This window comes from Athene cunicularia, assembly GCF_003259725.1.
Source record: "Athene cunicularia isolate RWA chromosome 12 unlocalized genomic scaffold, athCun1 chr12_part1, whole genome shotgun sequence".
NCBI lineage: Eukaryota > Metazoa > Chordata > Aves > Strigiformes > Strigidae > Athene > Athene cunicularia.
Window position 1 is genome coordinate 1,565,814 of NW_020799116.1, and position 7,484 is coordinate 1,573,297.

The 7,484-nt window shown below is 52.5% G+C and overlaps 1 non-coding gene across 1 annotated transcript; it reads left to right on the forward strand.

Annotated features, from left to right (window-relative positions):
• The first annotated feature begins 1,929 nt into the window (after positions 1-1,929).
• TRNAL-UAA lies at positions 1,930-2,012 on the forward strand. The gene has a single exon. It is a non-coding gene; the product is annotated as a tRNA-Leu (tRNA).
• The last annotated feature ends 5,472 nt before the right edge of the window (positions 2,013-7,484 follow it).

The following is a 7,484-nucleotide window of genomic DNA, read 5'->3' on the forward strand; positions in this document are numbered from 1 at the left end:
GGGGTTTCAGCACAGAGATTTATGGTGAGCGCAGGAAGGCTTGCGGCTGGGAGAGGGGAGTCCCTGGAGAGAGCAGCATTGTGCAGCCCTCGGTGTTCTGCGCCAGCATCCCCTTTCCTTGCCCGTGCTGGGAGGATGCCGCAGAGTAGGCAGCATCAGTCAAACCTGCTCCCTCGCACATCCATGCCACTCCCTCTGTGCATGCCTTAAACCTGTGCTGGAGTGCAATCCCACCACTTTATTCATCCCCCAGGCTGCCAATTCAAGGAGAATTTCCCAGCCTGGACCTACAGGGTTAAGGTGGGATGTTAACTTCAAAGCCGGGCTCTCTGGCCTCTGTGGGGATCTGAGCAGTGTGGGCCATGGATGTCCTTGCAGGCAGGTCCCTTCTCTCCGGGCTGCGAAGAGAAGACGTGGCCTAAAAGCTTCCTTTCGGAGAGGGCATGATTAATCTTTGCTTCTTAGAGGATGACAAATATATTATATTCGCTGACGTGCACATGCATTCTCTTCTCCTGATGGGTGACCCCTGTCTTAATGCCAAGCATGCGAGACCCAGCTCTGTAAACGCAGAGGAGAGCTTTGCAAGCTCATTAATGCTTTGAAGTCGCTCATTAGGAGCAGATTCCTTGGGAGCTGGCGAGCGTAACGGCTCTTGTGAGCGTGGCCTCATTTGATATTAATGCGGGTGCTGCAGCTGGAAGCATCCAGGGATGCTGAGCTGCGATTCTGCACTCGGGGACCAGCACGGCGGATTGCTGTGACTGTAATGCAAAGGGTAAAAGGGAAGCAGGGAAAGCTGCTGTCCTGTCTCGGCACCTAAGGGGGTGAATTTTCTCCCCTGGCAGCGTTTCTGCATGGGGATAGATTGACCCGGCCCTCTGCTGAGATGAAGATCCGCAGCATCCTCCTGCGGGATGCCTGGGGTGCTTCTGCCTTGCTTCCCAGCACTGGTGAATTATCTCTGGAGGCCAGGATGACCCCTCCTGTCTGAGGAGCTCTTCTTTCGCGACCTGGAAACAATCTCTTTTTCTGGTCAGTGCCTCTCACCTCTGCAGCAGTCGGCCACAAGCCCTCCAAACAGCTAAACTACCCCAGGGCACAGGCGGGAGCAGTCCCTGGGGCAGTGAGGAGGGAATTGCTCTCCTCTTCAAGCAGGACAGGCACAGGACAGCCTGGCCAAGCGTGTCTGCAGCAGACAGGATCCTCGGGTGAAAGGGCCTGGCCGGGTTTCTCTGTGTGATAGCATTTCCAGGTGAAGGTGCTGACCTGGGGAGAGCGGTGGTGGCTGAAATCAGAGACAGAATTCATCAGGCTCCTGTGGCTTAAGGGCTAAAGACCTCCTGCACATAGGTACTTGGGGGCTGTGGGTTTGAATCCCATGTGATTCAACAGAGGTTTTTTGTGTTCTGTTTTATTTTTCCTTTCCCCAAGTGGGAGGAAAAAAAGCTGTACTTCACCCCAAAGGAAAAAGAAAGACTCTCCTGCCCCATTGTGTTTCCCAGCTAAATGCACCAGTAGAGTTCCAGATGTGGACTGGGGGGCGAGGAGGGGGATCTGAGGTGCTTTAAGCCCGTGGTGTATCTGGCTGAGTGCAGTGGGGCTCTCAGAGCTGCTGCCTGTCCCCTGGGCACCCAGCAGGGTCAGGCCGAGCCCCTCCAGAGATGCCCCTCCTGCACCAGGCGGCGTCATCACCAGTGACTATGGTCCTTGCACGGGGATCTAGCGCGGCACAGGGGGGCTCTGCCGTCCTCCATGGGCCACGAGACCTGGTGCCTCCTATGAGATGTGCCACCGGTTTGCTGGGGACACTGAAGGAAGAGGTGAGGAGGGAAAGGCGTCGCTGGGCGCGGGACGTGTCCTGGGTTGGGGCGCCAAGGCCGTGGTGAGGTGGCCGAGGAGCCGGGGGCCGGGGAGACCCCCCAGCCCACCAGGATGGCCGAGTGGTGAAGGCGTTGGACTTAAGATCCAATGGGCACATGCCCGCGTGGGTTCGAACCCCACTTCTGGTAGGAGCCTCCTTTTTCTCTTGGCCCAAAGCTCCCACCCCAGCTTTCAGCGCAGGGATGGGAGCTCTGGGCCCTGTGCCAGGGCAGCCGAGGCCAAGCTCTGGGCCCTGTGCCAGGGCAGCCGAGGCCATTCCGTGCCCCAGCACGAGGACCCTGGTGGGACCGAGCCCACCCTGCTGTTCAGGCTGGACGTGTAGGGAGACCTGAGCCAGTCCCCCTGGCACACAGGGTGCAGATCTCATCTCTGGTGCAGGGAGTGCTGAGACCGTTGTGGGCTTGAATCCCACGTGCGCCCAAAATAGCAACTTGTTTTTCCCACGGCAAAAATAGAAAAAACTGACTACCCTAAAAGAGTGGGGGAAAAAAAAAAAGAAGAAAAAAAGGTGTTGAGCTCTAAACAGCTCGTGCAAGTCGTAAGTGGAGACCAGTGTAAACAAGTGGGTTCAGGGTGATGGGTTTGGGGTTTGTGGAGACTGGTCCTACTACCAGCTCCTCTCCATCACCCCAGACCCCTTGCTTGTGGCACTCTCCAGGGGGCTTGGCAGTGTCACAACCCCCAGCGTGGCAGGATGGGGGTTGCTGATGCTGCTGCTTAAATTTGGGACATGCACAAGAAACTGAGAACCGCTCCTCTGGCGCAGAGCGCCGCTACGCTGCGGCCTGTCGTGGGTGAGTGCCTGCGAGGGCTCATGGGATTTCTCCTCCCTCCCTCGTGTGCATGGATGGGCAGCAGATATTCCCCTCGGAAGAGGGTTAGCCTGCTGGACCCGTGGAGATGCTGTCAGGTTTGCATTTGGCTGCTTTGCTCCAGCCCGAGGCCAATCGGAAATGTCCTACTGCTGGGACATGATTTGAAGTGATGGTGTTAATTTGGTTAATTAGGATTCCTGGGTAGCGTGCGCTTCTTGCAAATCAGCTTACCATTGTAGTATCACTGGAAGGAGTTATTTGCTGGTGCATGGGGTTATGTATGAATTTATGATTATGATGTAGGACCATTAATTTCATGTTTGTGGCAGATGATACAGCTCAATTAAAAGTCGCACGCTAAGATCGTTGGCTCTCTCTGATATATGGGAATCAGGCGGTGGCCTAGAGGGCCTGTACAAGCGACCATATAACAAATGGGGCAGGACCCAGAGGAGAGGACATGGGAGGAATTACTCTGCTCCTCTGCCATTTGATTAGAGCTGGGAGTGAAATTTTGTGCGTATCTGCTGGAACAGGCTCGTTGCAACTAACCTCGGTCATTAAGTGATGCAAAGAATGACAAATACATCTTTGAGAGTATCCCAGGGGGTCTAAGCAGCACTGCGGGTCAAGCCTTTTGCCTCTGATGGCTTGGAGTCAGACTACTGTCTAGTTCATGTGTCAAAGGCATTTGGTGGCCTCTGCTGAGTTTAAAGCTGAAAACTCCTCATTTGAGCTTCTCTGTTGATCCATATTCTCAGAAAGCTTGTATTTTTTCCACCCCAGGGGTATGGGTTCTGGTTTGTTCCTGATCCCTCGAGGATGTTTATCCACTTTGCAAAACTCTTGGGCAGACAGAGCATCATCTGAGGGCACCAGGAGCCGAATCAAGAGCCTTTGTGTCGCACAGCCTGCTGGAGTCCTGCGGTCAGCTGGGGCCAAACGTTAATTTGCCTCAGGACCGAGATCAAATGGCAGAGCCATGTACGAACACGGGGCTGGAGATTTGGGGACTGAAATAGCAACGAGTCCAAGTGGTCAGAGTGGGTGTGGGCTGTGGAGGATGGATAGATAAACCGCCTTCTACTGGGCTGCAGTTTCCTCCTCCTCACCCCGTCTCCTCCAAATGTTTGACAGAGCTGAAAAGAGCAGCTTGTCCAACAGCCATCTCCATGTATCATATTTATTAAGATGGTTACTGCAGGTTAAATATCAATAGTTTGTTACAAATATATTTATTATAGATTAACCATGCAGCACGCACATCTGTTACGTTGCTGGTTAAAAGTAAAACTCGGTGAAAGGTTTTTAATAATGAATTTGTGCTGAAGTAGTGTACAATAAGTATCCTTAGTAATCTTACTCTCAATTTCATAGGACAGTTTTATGTTCAATAAATACCTAGAGATTATTAAAAACATATTTATCAAAGATTAACGGCGATGAAATAGATACAAATCTAAGCTGTTAAGCTCAATATGCGTACTTATAATAATCAATTCCTATATTAAAACACAATAACTGCCTTGTTTAATCTAAATGAAATGGCTTTAGGGGATCTTTGTAAGTGCCATCTTTTGCTGTGTGCTCCCGCTCACAGATCTCCGATGAGATCCTGGGACACTTGTGCTTAAAATAAATCAAGCGCTTCGGTAAAAGCAGAGCAGGCCTAGACTAACGCAGGCTCTTCCAGGAACAGGGGACCAGAGCTTCCAAGGCTGTAGGTCAAAGCCAGTCCACAGGCACCGGAGCAGCTCATCTAGCCTGTCCCAGTCTGTATCCCTGAGAAATCCCCACGTCCAGTCTAACCCACAGCTCGTACCCCGCCTCCAGCCATGCCACGTCCAGGACTGGGAGTCTGGAGCAGCAACTCTCCACTTCTTTACAATCACAGATGCACCCACACTGTTTTGGATACAGAAACCTAACGCCTGTCTCGTATCTCGTTATTATCTAGCTCTTGGAGGCAGAGTGAGAAAATGAGCTGTTTAGGGGGTAAACAAAATGTTATTGTTTTACTCTTGTAATGCTACTGTTGTAATTGCCAGCTGGTGGGTAAGGAGAGCTGGTACCTCTGCCTGTGCCCCTGACTGTGTCTCTGCCTGTGCCTCTGCCTCTGCCCATGCCTCTGACTGTGCCTGTGCCTCCGCCTGTGGCTCTGCCTGTGCCCTGTGCCTGTGTCTGTGCCTCTGACTGCCTGTGCCTCTGACTGTGGCTCTGCCTGTGCCTCTGCCTGTGCCTCTGCCTGTGCCTCTGACTGTGCCTCTGCCTGTGCCTCTGACTGTGCCCCTCCCTGCCTGCCCCCGTGCCTGTGCCTGCCTGCAGGAGCTGGGAGCTCTGCCCCAGACACTCACTTTTGGTGTAAAGTCTTACAGGTTGTCTGGGTGCCCCATGGAGCATCAGTGACCTTTGCCCGCAGGAGGACTCAGAGTCCTGATCCCTCCTGACAGGCTGGCACCCCCCAGGGCACCCCCCAGCCGGCCGGGATCCAGTGCCTCATCCCAGCACTGGGGGGTGGTTTTACCCCCGTGTTCGGGCTTGCACTTTTGTATCAGTGGAGCTCAGTGCCAAATCTAGATGAGGAAACAAATGAGAGGCACCCAAACTGGAGGGAGATCGCACGCCCAGTGTCTCAAATACGGACTGTGCCATGGTACAGCCGGGCTGTGTGGGTTGTTGGCCCCGTAATGTATTGAGGGGTGTTTGCCTCTTGTGACAGCAGGATCTCAGGAAACGGTCTGAGAAGGACAGACATCCCCCCGGAGGATCTCAGATACGTGGTGATCTTCCACCTCCCGGTTGTCTGTTGATTTCCTTCCTTTATGGATTTGAAAACCAGGCTCAGGCACTGCCTCAGGGGTGGTACTTCTGCACCGAGCAGTTCTGTCGGATCAGGTGTGTGCGCGGGTCTGCCAAGGAAATCCTTCAAAGGCAGGGCAGAGTCAGGGCACGATGAAGGCAGCCGGGCAGCCTCTCAGAGCTGGAGGGGCCTGTTGGAGAGATGATGGTTGAGAAGTAGGGGGGAGTTTCTGGCCGGTATCACCCACCCGCTATATGGAGATATATATATATATATGTGTGTGTGTGTATCTCTGTGTCTCCTGGTATATGAGTCCCATCTGCGCTCTTGGTACCCGTACATGGGGCAAGTGCCTGGCTCTGAGGGATGTGTTTGACTCAAAAGATGGCCCGTACAACCAAGGAAGATCTTTCTGTGCTTAGTTGGCCAAGGGCAGTGCCGGCTCCCCTGGTTGCTGGGAGGATCCGTCGTCGTGTTTTGGCAAGATCTGCTCTGCATGATGCTTCCAGCGACCCTCCGTTGCCAGAAGCCCCTGACTTCACCTCTTGTCCCGCATGGGGAAGCGTGACCCGAACGCTGTAGAGACTTCGTGTGTCTCCAACGCAATCACACGCTCCGTGGACACCAGAGAAGTTGTACCTGTTTACACCCTGAGTGAGTTTGTCTCCTGTACGTGTTCCTTAGCTGAACCCACCCCGGGGAGGATGTTTAGATGGTAGGGGGGAGTTTTCCATCTTAGCAGAGGGCTGCAATTACAGAGGTGACCAGAGAAAAAAGACAAGCGGGCACGCGCCACTGCCTTTAATAGAAGGCAATGATTCTTCTGGGCTCCAGAGTAATATGGGAGATCTGGTTTTAATAAATTAACAGCCTACAAGTAACAATATCAAGCAATTAAACTCTGGAATGAAGGCGAGCACCATGAAATGTATTCTGGAGCTGACAAGGGGGTGGCAAAGACAATCCCTGAGCAGTGGAGAAGGCAAAAATATAATAAAAATGCTCCAGAGAGAGTGGGAGAGCTCTGCTCCCACTCTCATTTTTATTGTGTGTGCACGTGGACATCTCGTCTTGCTCCCCATCACCCCTCCTTCCCCCACTGGCTCCTGGGGACCCGGATTTGGTGGCCCCATCATCACCATCACCCCTGTGCCTGCTCTCACCCATGAGGTAAGGAAATCCCCATGGCGAGGAGGGGATGGCTGGTGGGAGAGAAGGGAAGTGGCTGGGAGCTTGAGGATAGTTAGGAGTTGAGGAGGGCAACAAATAAATAAAAAAACCCCTGCTAAGCTCCCTGTCTTACATTAATAGCCTGTATGGAATCCTCTTTGCCATAGAATTCAATTTATTTCCATTTAAAGGCGGTTCTTCTCAATCAATGCAGCTAATAAATAGCTGCTGATGGCCATGACCCCCAGGCTGAGGGAAGAATTTATCTTCTAAGCCAATTAAAGGAATTGAACAATTCCTTTTAATAACACTATGGGATTTTAATACAAGGAAAATAAAAAAAAAAAAAAAAAAAAAAAAACAAACCCAAAAACCAAGCCACCACAACAGGAGAGGGAAAGAAATCCTCCCCCTGAGCCTTGGAGAGAAGGGTCAGGCAGGCTCTGCCAGGGTCAGGATTAGATATTTTAACTCGTCTTGTGAAGCCGGTAGGGGAAATGTAACGTTCCCTTTGAAAACACAGGAATGCTTTTCTTTTCTGATGTCTTAAAAAAAAAAAAAATCCAGAAAACAAAGAACATAATGGCAAATTATGCTCCCTTGTTTCCAAAGCTGTGAAAGGGTTCGGAGGGATTAGTGAGCCCCCGTGGTGGGAGAGCTGGACGGGCCAGGCCAGCTGCGGTGCCTCTCGCAGCGCTGCAGGGGCAGGGTGTCCCTCCGGCAGTGGGGATTTACCCGCAGCGGGACCCAGGGCAGCAGGGCCTGACACCTCGGGCACTTCCATACTCACAGGGGTAAGGCAGACTTTTTTTCCT